We start from the raw sequence: 17,053 nt of genomic DNA on the forward strand, positions 1-17,053 counted from the left end.
ACAGAATTACTCATAGCATCTAAAGTGAGTATATTTCAAACACCACTTAGCATCTAGTCTAGAGCGAGACACGCATGTTTAAAATGGTCTTATCTGCTTGTGGTTAACCACAGTTGTTAATTGTGGTTTTTCCCAGTGCACACCCATTTGCAGCTTTGCTGGGTCTGGAAGGTGCCTTTGTAAAGGGAGTGAGGCTTGAGGGAGGAAAACTTGTCAAGGAAGATAATGATCAATATTCATTGATATGTCTAAATAACACCCAGTCTCAGCACCAGAAGGGGATGGGATACTTTGTTGCTCTCACATTCTTGTGGAATGGATTTGAGCAAGCAAATGACATCATGGGAGGAGGAAGCGCGTGAAATGGAGGGACATGAGAAAAACTAAAGCAGTGAAGTGGAAGACTACAGAAGAATGGAGAGAGACACCCAGGCAAAAGAAAGTCAGGAAGCTGGCAAACTGCCGGCACCTGAACTCCCTTATACGGAGAAAATAGAAACAAATCAAATCCTCCCTTCTGCTGCCCCTTGTAATTTTCCAGAAATCTTCTATAATTTTCCCTGGAGTCCCATGCTGACAGCTGGCAGATGCTGAATGAGAAAGGGTCCCCAGAATGAGTGATGGCAAGGTCACAGCTGGAATGCCTATGAAGATCCTGATGCAGTGAATCACAAGCAACTTTTGCTGCCACGTAGTGGCAGAGAGAAAAGCTGCCACATGACAGGCCCTCCTTTGTAGTCCTTGTCCAAAGATGATGTCTTTGTATTTTTATTAGGGTTGTTCTTGGGTAACAAGTGTGCTAATTCTAGGAGGTTAAAGTCACGAAGGAAGGGGAAGACCTTAAGCAGTACAGTTTGTGCAGACTTAATTTAGTGTGCAAGTCATCATTCCTTATAAACCGCATAGCACTCGCCTATGCCAGAGGTTTATCAACAAGTGTTGCTAAGAAGGTGCTTAAAAGCTTGTATTTCAGAGACTGTGTATGAATAGTACCTCTCACTGCTGTGGTTGCTATAGTGAACTCTTGTTCTTAATTGAATACTACAGTAAATAATACTTTAAAACTGGAGAGGAAAATAAAAAGAAAGAACTCCATTAGGAGTTCCCTGAACCACTTGAAATTACTGCTCCTTTTTCATGTTTTGCAAGTATGGAATGCTTTGTGCAGTGGGTTATAGAATAGGAACACCTGCATAATTGTGATGCTTTCTCTGAATAATTTCTAGTCTCTCAAAACTTTGTAGGATATGATGTGGTTCAGAGCACCTCTGTCAATAAGGAAAAGAGCAATTAGTAGGATTAAAATTAGCTGTTGTTTTCTTAAAATTACATACTAAAATTACATACCAAATTTTGGAGAAGAAGAGGATGCAAAAGGTTGAAATTATTCTTGAAGTGATCCATACTGTAACTGCTGCTAGTGGAGTTACACTGGAGATGAATTCTCCAATCTTTTCCCTTGGTGTTAAACTGTAATAATCCATAAGCATTGCAATTAGAGAGTTCACTTATGCTGATGGCAGCCTTAGAGTACCACAGATAACACTGTCTAGGAGAGAAAGTGTGTGGTGTACAGAGGAACTGTCAGGGTATGTGTGGAGAGGGTCACAAGAGGGAAGTTGGTGAACAGCTGAGAACGGCAGCAGTTCCTTGTTACCTGGGGGTGAAGAGGAGGAAGAAGAACCTCAAAGGCCAGATGAACTCTTTGAGGGATAAGAGAAACATCCTGTACGTCATGATAAACAGCTGTGAAGCAGAAGACTTACAGGCCCCTGAGGGGAAACAGAAGGAGCAGTGAGGTTAATAAAGTAGGAGACTATGCTATCATAGGGTAGTAAAGCAGTGACAGAGATTAAACGATACCTGAAATGGATGGTTCAGAGTTACTAGCATGAGGCAAACAATAGATTTGTATTTAAAGCACTGGAGTACGAATAAGCTGCTTTGGGCCTATTTTATGCTTTGATTAGGCTCTGTGTGTGTCCTTGGTCTTCTGCCTCATCTTCCTACCTGTATACTGGGGCTGGTGCTTTCTTCTTTTGCAAGGCTTTTGACAGAGGCAAACATACTATCATTTGTGAGTTGTTCAGATGATGTGGCAACATGGGTCATAGATATAAGCCATCGTTTGTAGACTGCTGCTCACTCAAGGAGCAGAAGACATGTTTATTCCTCACCAGCTAAGATGCTTCTCATGGATCTGCATCCTCATTAGCAGACAACATCTGTTTCTTCTTGTAATTAGCTCACAGTTCAATAGGTAGCTCCAGTCTCTTTTACACCTGGACTACAATCAACATGGAAATCACAGAAGCACATGTCTCTCCCTTCCCCACTTTAAAGCAGTCTGAGTTACACACATTGTTAAACACCTAATTGACAACAACTGTGTGTTAGAGCTCTCCAGCACATGTGTGAAATAATGTTTTTTTTTCTTTTTTTTTTTTCTTTCTCGATGGGCTTCAGTTCCAAATGTGCTGAGGCTTCTCTGGCTTCTGTATTAGCCTCAACCCACCCGTCATGGATTAGGCCATAAAGAACTGTTTCCAGCCACCTGCACAATGGAAAGGGGCAGTGAAGTGAGGACTGCTGGAGGGGGGAGTGTGCACCAGCTGGCCCTGCTCCTGAGGCATTATAACTGGATTCTTTGGGGTAGAAGGGTGTGAGGTCTCAGGTCATTTCCTGCCAGGTTTGCTCTGAAGGGGAGGGGGATATGTAATTGCACTGTCTCCCTGTACCATTAGTGTCAAGACTCATTAGGAACCCAATCTACTCAGTGGCAGTAGGCATACAAAAGAAAGAACTAGCCAAAGTCTGCAGACTGCAGAGCAGGAGTTGGTGGAGGAAGCAATTGTAAAATTCCCGTCTGGGTAATTAGAGTCAGCAGGGAATCAGATTGGCTACGGCAGGGTTTCATTTTTCCCCTTGCTGTTTTAACAGGATTGGCAGGTGCTGCTTTATTCCAGGGGTGAGGTGATGGGCCTGTGTCATAATTCACAATGAGAAATGATCATCAATTTGCTGCCATGCTCCTGGGGTGAGCTGAGCAGGCAAACTGTGATTACTATTGTTATTAGTACCTTGTTAGCATGGAGCAGGAAGATTGTTGCGGGCAGTTGTCTCTGGAAGGGGCGGGATCTGTGCACACAAAAGCATGTTCCTGGCAGCTTAGCTACATTTGGAAAGTTTTGGACTGCTGGCTATTTCACGGCCTTTATACTGGGATCTATTTGTTAGTGGTCAAAAAGATGTGAGTGACTTGGAAAATTTATCTCATGCTTAAAAATTTTCAGCATATTGGCATGCTTTTTTGGCAGGACAATTTAACAGAGTTACAACACAATAAACCAAAATGGACCCTCTTTCTTTGAATGTGCTTCTTACTACTTATCTGTTTGCTTAGTGAGAGGTTGAAAGAGACATAGGCAAGCTATTCCATCTGCACACAATGCAGTTTAAGAGATCGAGATGCTGTGAAATCAACAGACATATTCACACTGACTTCTCCAGATTCTGGCTCAGACCAGTGGACTTGCATGCTCTGATAGCTGACACGATAGTTAAAAGGTGCAGTAGTAAGGGATGTGCTGAGAAGCACAGCTTCTAGGAAGAAAGATTTTCTTAACACAGCATTTGTTCCATAAAAGTTCCTAGAGAGAGATATTTCCATAACAAACTGGCTACATTTACCAGTCAAAACAGGATTCTCTCAGCAGCTTCGCTTAGCCGAGTTCCAGATCTGAGAGTCAAACCACCTTCTTTCTAGCTCCATCCATCAATAATCAAATGAAAGATTAAGAAATTAATACTTCGCAGACAAATTTGTTGATGCACAAGCCAGCATAAAATGCAGTTCGTTTCTCTTCTCTGCAACTGTGTGGTCCTGGTGCTAAGCTCTTGGATTTTCATTAAAGGATGCAAGATTTATTCCCTACAGTTGACAAAAAATCCTATTGTGGGCAGTGGACTACTTTCCTGAGTAGAACATACAGGATCGTATCTACAAGGAGGAACTAAGCGCAATAGCAAGCCATGCTGTTTTCTAGGCACTCTTTGGTAAATTGTTGGACAGGAAACAATAGTTCTATCCAGGGAAATATGCCAACAGTGCAAAAAATGTTTTGCTCTCCATGAAGCAAAGCCGAGGCCTTTCAAGTTAACATTTTATGGAAAATATTAAAGAGAAATGAAAGTGTTATCCTGAAGAGCTAGTGTTTGGACCCTTGTTGGAGATGCAGGTGACCCTGTTGCATCTTTGGTTTCCCCTGTTCTGGAACAGTATTCTGCTGGCCAGGCTGTTCTGTGGTGCTTCTTTGAGCTCCGGCCAGGTTTTCCCAAACCTAAGGTGGAAGTATGTCTTACTGGAGGCCTAATGAAGCCAGTATGCACCCATGAAAATTTTCAGCTTCAGTAATTCAGTGTTAATAAAAAAAAAAAGCAAATTCATTTAAAAGGGAAAAAAAAAAAAAAGAGATCCCTGCCAGCTCTACCCTTCAGAGTGCAGCTACTTTTTAAAAACCTATTTGGAATGCAAACAATAAGAGATGTGTGTTTCCCTCGGTGCCTTTTCTTTGAGCCTCTGTGCGTCTCTTCAGCATGTTGGGTCACTGGCAGAATAGGAAACTAATACATGAAAACCAGCCCTTCCCCTCATCTCCAGGTTCCTGGCTGGAATGAATCAAGCTCAGATCTATAAGCTGCTTAGACCTTCCAAGCACTGTAGATTAAATGATGGCAAGAAAAGCTTTGCTAGCTCCTGATTTTTATAGCTAAGTGTCTCTCTCTCTAGTCAGAAGCTGACAAGTCTGTACAGATATATATGTTACTGCAGATTATTTCTCAGGTCCATTTGGGCTATTGGCCATGCGTGTTAACTGGGAGTTTGACAGAGCCTGTCCTACAAAGGAAAAAAATGCATGCTTGCTTCTCCCTTATATGCCCCTCTCACTTAATCGACAACTACTTCTGTGAAAACAAGGCTGACCCTCTCCCTTCCTACCCCTCACCCATCCTTGGCGGGTCCTCTGTCTAGATGGCTTTAAATCTGATTTGGGATTTGAGTGTTATTTGGATTAACTCATTAGTGGGGCTCTGTTCTGGCAAGCCTGCTAATCTGTGGCAGTGGTGCATAGCACTGTGACAATATTACACTGAAAATGAGAAATCTAATGAGATTAGCATTTTATGCATTCAGACAGGGCCTGGGTGTTTGAACGGTCTGCAGACACTTGGTATGAATTACAGCAAGCCCAGGAGGAGACAAAGTGACTGGACTGTAACACAGCACCCAAACACATACAAAGGAGATTGCAATGGTGCACAGAAGCATCAGTAGCTTGGTTGTGGGGAATACAAACGTCTCGGTCCCCATCAGCTGACTTTGTCTCAAAAGCATTCCCACATACACACAACAAATTAATTTCTTTTCCTAGGGATGGAGGAGGGCTGATCTGTGCCCAGGGTTTCACCTTGCAAGTTAGTCCTGCTCTTATTAGTGGTGATGGGGGAAGGTTTTAGTGGTTGCTTTCATGGGGAAGATGGCTGCTGATTCCCAAGTTCTTTTTACATCACACAGGGATGTGGTGCAAGGTATGATTCTTAATGTGTGTGACTACCAGGCTGCTCCACTCTAAAATTGCACCCACCTGGTCAAATTCCAGTCACACTTTTCCCTCCCAAAGTCATTGTTGTTTTTACTTCAGGTCTAAACAGAGAAAAGAGTGAGCCAATATCTGGAGCCTCCTTTGGTTGCAGGGAGAGGGAGAGCTTTGCCTGGTTTCTTATGTACACGTAGTAGATCAAGGCAGTCCCCAATGCTGGGTGCATGGGCTTCTCATGCTCTATCACCCAACTGAAGATTTTGCAGCCTTTTATAGGTGGCAAGGAGACAACTTTGGGAGAAGCTGAGAAGTGATGCACCAGGGCTGGGAGTCACTACTAAGCGCTGTCCTAGCCTGCCACCCAGTGCTGGTTTCTGGCACTCGGAGCTGCTAATGTGCTCCAGCACTGCAGCTGGTACCGGGCATGTCCTGGACTGGTTCTTTCTGGACCCTATTGGAATATTCCTTCCTGAGTTACTGAAACAGATATTCAGGTCCTGTTAGAAATAAGCAGTTTTAAAATGGACTGCCTTTGGAGAAGCGTGTGACAACTTCTTTAGATTCCTTCTTGACTACTGTGGACTCAGCAAGTAGGCAACAGCTCTTGGGTGTTGTGCACTTCACAGCTTATAGGCTAGTCTAGCTTCTCGTTTTAGTGAGCCTTAAGCAAGAAAGGAAGGCTATTATTTCTGGTCTTGTTTTTCCAGGACAGTTTAGGAATGATCAGAGCTGCACAATCTCTCAGCATGGGGATGGATCCAAACCAGATACATCCACAAAATGATGCCGAAGTTGGCAATAGTTTCCAAGCTGGGATCAGTGTGTCATCTTTATAAAAAACAGCTAATGGAGCTAGGGGAGAGGTGATAATTCCTAAAGATATGATAAAACTGCTTGAACCTGAGAGAAGAAGGGGAGGTAGGAATAACCACAAGAATGGTTAACAGTGCTATGGGGCTGGGCTGTTCCGGTGAGAAGATGGAAGATGGTGGTGCAGATGACGTTTTTCATTCATCATGTCCACAAAACCATCCTCCTATTACAAGGCTGAAAGTGCTGCTGGGGGAAAAGATGATGTTTTATAAATTCTTTTCATATAAAATCTGGGGTAGATAATTCAGGAAATTGTTTTGATTTTTTTAAAGTGTTTGTTTTTTTGTTTAGTGGTGGGTTGTTTTTTTTTTTTAAATACGTCTGTCACTTCACCATTGAATAAAAAGTAATAATTGAGCAGTGCCACTGACAAAACAGAAATTGTATGTACAAACCGATAGCTTTAAGTGGGTAAATGAGGTAAAAATCTGGCACAGTGTTAGAAACTGCTGTTTGTCTGACTTAATAAGCAATAGTCAGTTGTTGTTTGTAGTAGCACGGACTGAAGCTGCCACACCAGTGTTTTATCAGCTAAAGAATTTAATAGAGCAGCAGCCTTTGTGACTGTGGCCTGACATTCAGCCTTGACAATGCTGCCTGGATTTATCTAGGTGACCAGATATATTGAGCTTTCGCTCTGCAGTGTGGGGGGTGGTGGAGGGTATGAGTGGTCATTTTTCTTTAAGTAGTAAAATAGTCTTTGCTGCCAACTGAAAAGGAAGAAGCAGAGAAGAAAGAATGTGATGAGGTGGCCTTGTTTTAAAGAGTGTGAGGTGCAAAAAGCAGACATAATATACGAAAGGTGACTATAGAAGGAGAAGATGAAAAACAAAGGCGTATTTACTCTGAAGGGTGCTTAAATGCTATTAATATGTATTGTAAATTTTTAAATGCTCTGCTATTCAAGCACTGTATTAAGTGGAAGGGAAAAAAAACCCACTGCTACTGATTTGCATTTTGTTATTAATTCATAGTAAAAAAGAGGAAAAATTGTCAGCAAGGTGCCTTAGTGAATCTTTATATAATAGTAGCAATTTATGTATGGGAAGCAAATACTTTAAAAAATGAGTAAAATGAATAGAAATGTAATTCAGAGCAGCACTAGCACTTCATCTTCATGTAATGATATGGGCAATGCCTGAGTTCCAACACTCTGCAGTGAATTATGGGACATGGTAGAGCTTGCAGGACTGCAAAAATAAAACACGATCAGTTATAACGTCCCATTAGGAAAAGGTGAGGTAATGAATTCTTCTTTCATGGCCTAGCAATGACACATTTCATTCGCTAGGTTATTTACCCTCTGGATAAAATTCATAATCTCTCTCATAATATGAAAATATCTCCTTAGATACATTTGTGGGGGAATCTCATTAGAAGGTTTTGCTGAATGTATTTTTTGTCAGAGTTTTAAAGGCAGTGAACTTCATCAACAGTGAAGCTGGACTGGGAGCTAGAATAGCTGGGTTATATTCCTGACTCTGCTGCTGTATGATGCCAGGTGAGCACCCTCAGTTGCTGAGACTCTTCCCCATGGCTATTCCGATTCTGTCTGTCACAGGTCAGCTGGCATAAAGATTCACTTATTTAAGTTGCCTAAAACAAACGCAGCTCATTCTGGGCGAAATGTGTTGGAGCCATTTAGCCTGTAATCTTCAGTGGCAGAGGTGATGCATGGCTGTGGAGAGGCCTGAGTAGTACTAGCTTCGGTTAGGAGAGGACAGAGGTGCAGAGCTGTAAGATAACGCCTCCTTGAGACAGGGTGTTATCTGTGCAGGAAGGCACAGGATCCATTGCTGAACTCAGCTCGGATTTCTGGATGCTCCAGGAAAGCTGTCACTAATGCAATTGTTTTCTTTTGGCTCAGTGCACAGGTTGAGACATAAAGAAGACTGGCTTGCATGGGCCAAGTTTGGAGCTACCACACATGAAAAAATTACTCTTTAGTGGCTTAGCGGACTCTCATATTTTTCTGGAGTAAGGAAGCAAGAGTGAACAAGATGCTGTTCAGTAGAGAGAACTGCTTTTAAAGGAAAGCTATTTGAATTTGATCTTTTTGTAAATCCTGAAAGGAGGCTTCAGAATTCTTAAAAAACTCACCTGGAAACACAGTTGGTTTGCTGCTTTAAAAAACCACATACAAATCACCCCAGAATAGGCCTTGCGATTTCTCATACTATGTAGCATATCTGTCTCTACTAATAGGTATCTGCTAGCACATCGCTACAGGTCTGTAAATATTCAAGATTTAGCTTTAATGAAAAATACTGTCTCTCTATAAAGAAAAGGTAACCGTTTATATGCAAATGTTACGGTGCTATCTTTTTAGTGATCTTAGTTTAAAAAAAAAATCAAACCATGGCCTTCAGTCCTATTTAAATGTAATAAAATAAAAAAATCACTTTCTCTCCAGAGATCCAAAAAGCTGAATATATTTTGCTAGCTGATTGATGCTTTTCCATTTATTTTTAAATGTAATTTTCCCTGGGTAAGGAATTGTTCTCTTGAATGTCAAGAAGGAAATATTTCCCAAATCATAGGCTTGGATTGGCTGGCTTGAGCCTAATGAGATAGCTCTGTGGAGAGGGGGTAGGCTGGGGAAGCAGAGAACGGAGTGATTTGTCACGCTGGTTTTCCAGCCATTGCTAAAGAGCTGCTTTGTAATGCCAGCCTGCCAAATCTCCTGGCCACAATCAAATTACTCCCTCCACATGCACGCTCATCCACACCCTCGCCCTTTAGATCTATCACTGACAGAATAGTTATTAAACAAAAACTCAGCCCGGGGAATTATTAATCGCCAGGCTTCATTTCTTTATCAAATGTTGTGGCCCGGAGGGAGAGCTCTTTAAGCTTTCAGAAAGACCGTTGCACATTAATCACTGGAGGGAAGCGGGGTGTGGGCTTGGCATTTGTAATACTTGTCAGATCAGAAATAGGAGATACAGAGATCAAAAGAGATGTTTATGACTTGGAGGCGAAAGGGTTTCACTTTTCCTGTTCTTCTTTGTGTCCTCTTTTTTTACTGTTTGTTCTGGGATTTTGTTTTTGGTTTTGCTTTATTGGTCTTGTCCCAGAACTTTGACTAACTCTGTCGCTATACCTCTGGCCCACACACTGTCCAGGAAAAGAAAGGCCATGAGTTATGGATGCATCTTTCTGTGTGCCCAGTAGCAAAACAGTGGTCACTGCTTTTGAGTGCCAGCCCGTTGCAGCGCTGCACTTGTCCACACACTGAGCAGGCCCCAAGATGCAAAGTTGGGAAGCTGGGGGTACTTAGGTGCTTGTCTGTATAAGCTAATTAAATGGAGGCACCCAGCACTGAAGGCTGGTCCTGAAAAACATGCTTGACTTCTTGGAAGTTTAATACTGGGCTCCTTATTACATGCAACAAATATATATACACATACACCTTGGAAAAATTACTACAATCACAGCAGCTCCAGACCATCTATGTGGCAGATTAAGCCAGTATTGTAGGCTGCCTGTGGCTGGAAGCACTTACCCTGTGATTAGTTAAAGCATTAATTAACATTGACCTTGTTCACTCTAATCCTGAGACCTTTAGCCCCTGTAGTATGTGGGGAGGTTGTTACTCCTGGCAGGGTACCTTGTGAGGAATGTAATGTAAGCTGCTGTTCAGTTGACATGTTTTTCCCCATAAAAGGATGGTGTATCAACTGAAGTGAGTAGCCTTTATTGTAACACTTCAGCAATGCTGCACTTTGCATTCCTGATTCTTGCTCTATCACCTGAAGAGATTCTTCAAACTACTGATGTTGAGAGGTGGATTTGCTAGTACAAGTCATCCTCGCTTGTATACATAAACTTTTCTGCAGCAAGCTCCTGGATTTCTTACTAATACTTTAGCTTGAAATACATAATAGTTTTAGCATATATTGTAAATATATGTCTGCTTCCAATATCACCTGGAGCTAATTATCAAAATAGCCTGCATCTCCAAAATAATACATATCTATAAAATATATATTTAGAGAAAGAGTACGAATGTATGAAATCTGTGACAGTATGAGTGGGTAAAATCAACTTAGAGATTTTGTAAATAAATACCAGCTTCCCCTCTCTCTGATAAGATTGCACCCTGAGTTTTGTTGCACTAATTTCCTACCAGAGCTATCCAGGATTTTGGCTGCAGTGAGGGAGCTGCAGGTATCTAGAATCTCCCTGTCTCACAGGAGCACTTGAGGGGAATAAAAAAACTTTAGTTCTGTGGTATATATGAGAGGTTGCAGTAGGAATCCCAAGCTCATTGGAGAATGGGCTGTGTGTTAACATGCATTTATGCTGTGGCTGGCACACAGCCTGGTTTTGTACAGCCCTGCTGTTAGCTGGAGCCTCTAGGCATTACTGTAATATAAATATTCTGGAAGAATAATAGGGCTATTTGTGGCTCTTGAGGGCAGCTAATGTGGCTGGTATGCAGCATGTTTTTCAAGCCTTCATCTCTTATTTTTCTAAGCATTCAGCAAGAGAGAAGAAACAAACCACATTTTCTGTGCACAGACAGAAGGAATGAGAGGAGGGATGGATCACATCAAATGGATTTTGAGAGAGCCACAAAACACTTGTTGCGTGTTGTCCCGACACTGCAATATGATATTTGCATTGTGATGTTGTATCAATATGTGAGACGATCTGTCTTCTTGGGAGTCTCATGTCTGGCAAGGCAGTTCCCAACTCAGAGGCTCACTTCTTTTAAAGGAATTTTGTCTGTACATGTGTAAACAGCAGCCAGTTCTTTGGGATCTCCAGAGCAATCTGTGTAGATTTAAGCACTGAAAAATTTGAATTACCTACAATTCCACAGGCAAACAGTTCAAAAGATTAGTTGTACTCCCAAGTATATCACCATACACTGAAAAGTGTATCAGCACACCACTGTGAATAACTATCAGGCAGTCCTCCTAATGAACAGCATGGCAAAAGAACGTGTACGGGCTAGGAACAATACTCAGGGAATCTGGTTTGTCTGTCAAGAAAACCCTGACACATCCATACCTTTGGATAGACTTTGCACAGCAGGAACTATCTCTGTGTGTTTATTGTTAATTGAAACCAGCGCTGAAGGAATTGCTTCTGTGTAATTAAATGAGTTATCCCCCGTGTGATACCTTTTTTGGCTGTTTTTTAGAAGAGGTGGAGGCAGCAGTAGACCAAATGTGTTGTGTCACCATTTTTATCCCCAGATTAAAATCTTGTGAGAAAGAGCATGCAGATGTCATAATCCCATAACTCCTGAAATATGCCCCTATGAACTGGTTTCCTGTGTTTATCAGGGAATATTGCACCTCAGAGAATCTCAGAATTAGTGGGATGTGAGTTAGGATTCTGCAGTAAAACAGGAATTATTAGAAGAGAAACTCTGCATAGTAAGTAGCACATTCTCTTTTGTTCCATCAAAGCTGTTTTCCCACCTTTCTGTGAGGAGCTGTAGGTGAATTTCTTCATGAGGGACTGTAGTCAAGGTTTACATGCCTTTAACAGCTCAGAAAAATAATAGATCCCAGGAAGCTGTGGGGCTTAAACAGGTATTTGGTCATAAATGTTTTTAATAAACAATGTTTTTGCTTCCATTAGCTCTGTTCTAGTTTGCTTTGTATCTGCAGAACTTAATAACAGGTTCCTAGGGCTCGGTGCTTTCCTTGCATCAGACTACTTCAGGTCAGCTGCTCCACCATGACTGTTCTCAGGCTATGTCTTGTTCCCCTACGGTCGAGCTGAGGTAATTTACCCTTCTTTCAGAGCAGACTATGTGACCTCAAATGGCTCTACAATTACTGAATGATAAGACCTTGCACGCAGGCTGTTACTCCTGAACAGCTGATACACGGCAGTGCACAGATACACGGCAGGGCTCTAAGACAGGCTCAGCAGTTCCCACAAGAGCAGTGGGATCTGCACTTTTCAGGTGAGGCATGGGCCTGTGAGGTGGAGACAGTGAGTAGGTGGCTGAGGATAAGGAATTAAAGAAGTCTTGGGGCTGGGCAAATTTGCTTCTAAAGCATTTTTTAAATTTAATTCAGGAGCACTGAAATGAAGTTTTATCACGTTGTCCACTGCATGTTTAACGGTAGCGGCTGATATGTCTCGATACAGGCTTAGCTGCAGACTTGAAGATCTTTCCTCGTGTCTACAGCAAAACTATCTGCCTTATATTAATCAGTTCCTGGTAGAATGAGTCTTGAATTATGGTTAAAAGCAGGGTTATGTCAGGATTTGTTTGCTTCCAGAGCTTTGGTTTCAGTGTAGGTGTGTGGCATCCAAGCCTAAATCATTAATCCCAATGATAGCCATTACTAGTCACTTCACTGAGTTTATTTTTCATCTCAGAAGACCTGTATTTTGTGTTCAAATATATGAATATATTTGTATACATATATATTTGTATACATATATATTTAATATATACTGTAGATACAAATATATATGTATAAGTGGATTCTGAAGCATAAATTACTTCACAGTGGAGAAGATACTTAAAGATACTATGATACTTCGAGATGCTACTGTGATGCAGAAGTAACATTCTGCTGTTCCTTTTGACAGAAATACGCAGTCAGGAATCATTCTCAATGTTAATACCTTCTATTCCTGCCTGTTAATTTTGTTATGGTAATGCTTAGCAGACTGACTTAAGATCGAATCCTTGTTGTAGTTAGTGCTGCAGAGACATCTAGCAAGACAATCCTCACCCTGCAATGCAAACAAGGGTGAACAGAGGACAGAGGAAGGAAGAGATCCATTAGCGTCACCAAGCAGGTGAGCAAGAGTCAGAAACAACACTCCCTGGGACCATGTATGCTCTACTGGAGCTGTAGATTACCACTGCCACTGTGATACACAGTTCTTTTTCTACTCATTTGGTGGGACACCCAGGAGCCACATCAGGATTTTTTTCATCTTCTGTGTTGCCACTGATTTATCTTCAGCTACTCTAAGACCCTGTGTAAAGGCTGAGCTCTACATTACAGCACAGCAGCTGTGAACAAGGTCAAATGCTGCTGAGCACATGCCAGGGAGCTGTCTTGCACAGAATCACAGAAAACAGGATGAGGAAGTGGTTTTGAGTACACATAACCAGAACAGGGTCTGCTGCACCTAACTTACCCTGCCTGCCTTACCTGTCATTGAAGAATGATAGAGATTCCCAGACCTCCACATTAAATCCATCCCATTGCTTCACCATTCCTTATGCTAGATAACAATATTCCTTTGTTTAACTTCCCCATGCTTTAAGTTGAGCCATTACTGCTTATCATACCTACCTACTCTTTTTCCCAACTATTTTATCTGTTATATTGATTGACTTCAGTTTATTTTTCTCTTTAGGTAACAACTGCAATTCCTTTGCTTTTCCCCTACACCCATGTATTTTAGCTCTCTGCTTATTTTCACCGCTCTACTCTGGCACAGTTCCAGTTGGGCCACATTTTTCTTGACCTCTTGCTAATACTGCTTGGCTGGGAGCTGGGACAGAGGGGAGGAGTGGGAATCCTATGTTGGAGTAATTCCTGATACCAAATTTTGCAGAAAGTGGAGGGAGAAGGGAAGGAAAGAAAAAATGGAAGAAAGTGACCATAGACCTCCTGTAAGTCCCAAGTTTCAGGGTAATTTGCTGATACAAGGTCAGAGGATTTAGCACTGAGAAGTGCAAAACAATGCACTTAGGAAAGAACTACTTAAACTACACACAAGTATATATGTACATACATGCAGGGATTATGTTTTACTTGGCTGCAACCTCTCTGGGGAAAAAAAAGATGTCAACAAAGACATCATCTCTATGTGCAGAGCTGGTAAAAAAACCAACAGCAAAAATGTAAGATTGTATGAAAGAGGGAAGAAGAATAATGTAGAACATATTAAAGTAGGATTACATCGATTGGTGTTATAGCTCCAGCTAAACTACTGCATTCAGTTCTGGTTGCTTTATTTCTAAATGGCCATTGCAGAGACCAAGCCAGACAAGAGCTCAACAAAATTATTAAAGACACAGCATGGAGGAGTGGGAGAGTCTATGCCAGATGAAGTTAAAAAAAGACTAGGATGACTTAATTTGAAAAGTGCAAAGTAATAGACAATAGAAGAGACAAGAGATAATGAATTCCATTCTGTCCCATGGCCTAAATGCAAGTCAGCTCTTGATGAAATAAAAAGGCACAAATTTAATATGGATCAAAGGAAATTTTGTCCTCAGTGCAGCATAACGGCCAGATATCTTGGCCTGACTTTTGTGTGCCTGGCACAATTCAATGCAAGACAGCAGCACAGCAGTATTTTTAAGCTATTTCTGCTCCTTTCTGATAAGAGGACCATTGCTCTGTGTCCTGGGCCAGGTTTGCTGCTGCCGGACAGCAGGGCGCAAACTAAAAGGGTCATTTGGGTGGTCAGTGTGCCCATACCACCCAGGATTGAGCTCTTGCTGACTGCTCCAGTATTGCCGCTATAGAAGTGCCTCATTTTTCATTAACTCCTGCTGCAGACAATCGTGCTTTGCAGTGTCACTCCTTGTAAGATTCGCAGTGCTCTTCCCGAGCTGCAGGTTTCTAGCAGTCTCAAATGTGTCTGAGCTACTAGATGCCAACCTCAGTTGAGTAAACAGATCTTTCAAGGAGATCTTTCAACAGATCTTTTTCATTTTGTGTTTTATGTAGAGAGATAAACAGCGTTTTTCACCTTTTGTTGTTGTCTGAACAATGTAAGCACAAATATTGCTAAGGATCACGATGCCTGATGTATCTTGGGAATACATTATCCATCAAGAGTAAAACAGAGGTAGAAAGGAGGAAAAACTTTTAATAGTTATGTCTCTTACTTATTTCATGACTTGTCAAAACTGCCTCCTCATGAGGTAATCTGTGTTGCCCTGTGTGGCCATTCTCCAGTTACTTATCTTGATTCAGTTAATATGGCTAGTATCCAGAATACGCCAGCTGGTTTGAGAAAAGCTCAGGTCGGGGAAATAAAACTTGAGATTAAACCTGTTCAAAGGAGAGGAGAATTAAAATCAAGAGGAATTTGGTGGACTTCCTTGAAGTGTCCCCATTTGCATTTACACTACTGTAATAATTTTGTGGGTTTTTGAAGCCCCTTCTCCATCAAAAAATTCTTCCTGTCATCTTGGGAGCATCTCTCTAAAGCTACCTGAGTGGGCTCTGGCTCTTAGGTTTTAATTAGGCTCAAGAAAGGATTCTCTTAATTAGGGCTCCTGATTGAAGGAGCTTTAGGAGCATTCCCTGATTAGGATTAGGAAGGAATTAACTCCCTAACTTCTGCTTTTCTGGCCATCTATGGTACCCTGCCAGAATTCAGTGCTAATTGCTTCATGAACAGAAGGGTTAGTGCAGCACCGTCTGGCAGTGGAAGCAGGCACTGGTCCTTCCTCATGCATCCTGGAGATCCCTTTGGACAAAGGAACAGAACCTTGATTATCATAGCATGTCTGGTTCTATCAGCATGACTTTGTCTATATGTAGAAGTTATCGGGCAGTGACCAAGAGCATGAATTTGAACTGCATTAGCAAAGCTGCACCAGTGCATGCAATCAGAGAGCAGCTACTTCACACAAAAGCATATACTGTACCTCAAGCACCAGGAGATGATTTACTACAAAGTAGGTTGTAAGCACTAAATTTACAGTCGTGTATGTAGTATCCCTATATGGAGCTCTGTCTCTTTTGATAGGTAGGAAGGAGCAACTAGGGGAATGTGTGCGAGGGAGCTCACGTGCCAGTTGTGAGAGTGACCTGGCTAAGAGAAGGGTGGACAACTTTGTAGATGTGGCAGGGCACCCTACGAATACGTTAAGGAATAACGAAGGAAGACACTTTAGTTAACTCCAGTCTTTCTATTCCACATGTGAGACTACTTTTATGTGGCTTAGGGAACCAAATGTGATGCAGAACCAGGAATAGAGTGTTTCTTTAACAAGAAAGGTGCAGGCTGTTGATAAATTTGAAGACTTTGGTGGCATGGGGAAGGGAATGATTTAGGTAGTGAAAATACCAGGTATTTGAGGAACTCTATATTCAGATGATCAAATCTGCTAAGAAACCAGTAACGTGAAAGAGCCTTATTTAATTGCTTGCAGAAAGAGGAAAAAGGTTGAATTCTGTATTGTCAAAAACACAGACTAGGGCCTTAAAGCTGCACTTCATAGAGGTAATAGCGTTTCTGAGAAAAGAGTAATTTGAAATGGTCATCCTCCAGGAACTTAGACTATTCAGCTAGAGGAAAGCATTTGAAGGAAAAACAGTGCAATACCAGAGAAAGAATAAACTTCTGGGTTTAATAGACAGTGGGATCATTCAAATAAACATGTTATAGAATAAGGTTATAAAGGGGACGTGGCAATAATAATAACTGAGGTTAAACAATAAAACGATGCCAGAACCAAAATTAGATTTTACATCTGCACGTGACAGGTACAAAAAGGGCGTGTGTCTGGGTGCTCATGAAAATGTATTTATATATTGGTAGATAAAGCACTTTTCATAATGGCATGACACACTTAAAACTCAAAAGTTTGGGGTAAAGATTGGACTTTGAAGTCACTTTAA

The sequence above is a fragment of the Charadrius vociferus genome, unplaced genomic scaffold (assembly GCF_000708025.1).
Source record: "Charadrius vociferus isolate BGI_N301 unplaced genomic scaffold, ASM70802v2 scaffold147, whole genome shotgun sequence".
NCBI lineage: Eukaryota > Metazoa > Chordata > Aves > Charadriiformes > Charadriidae > Charadrius > Charadrius vociferus.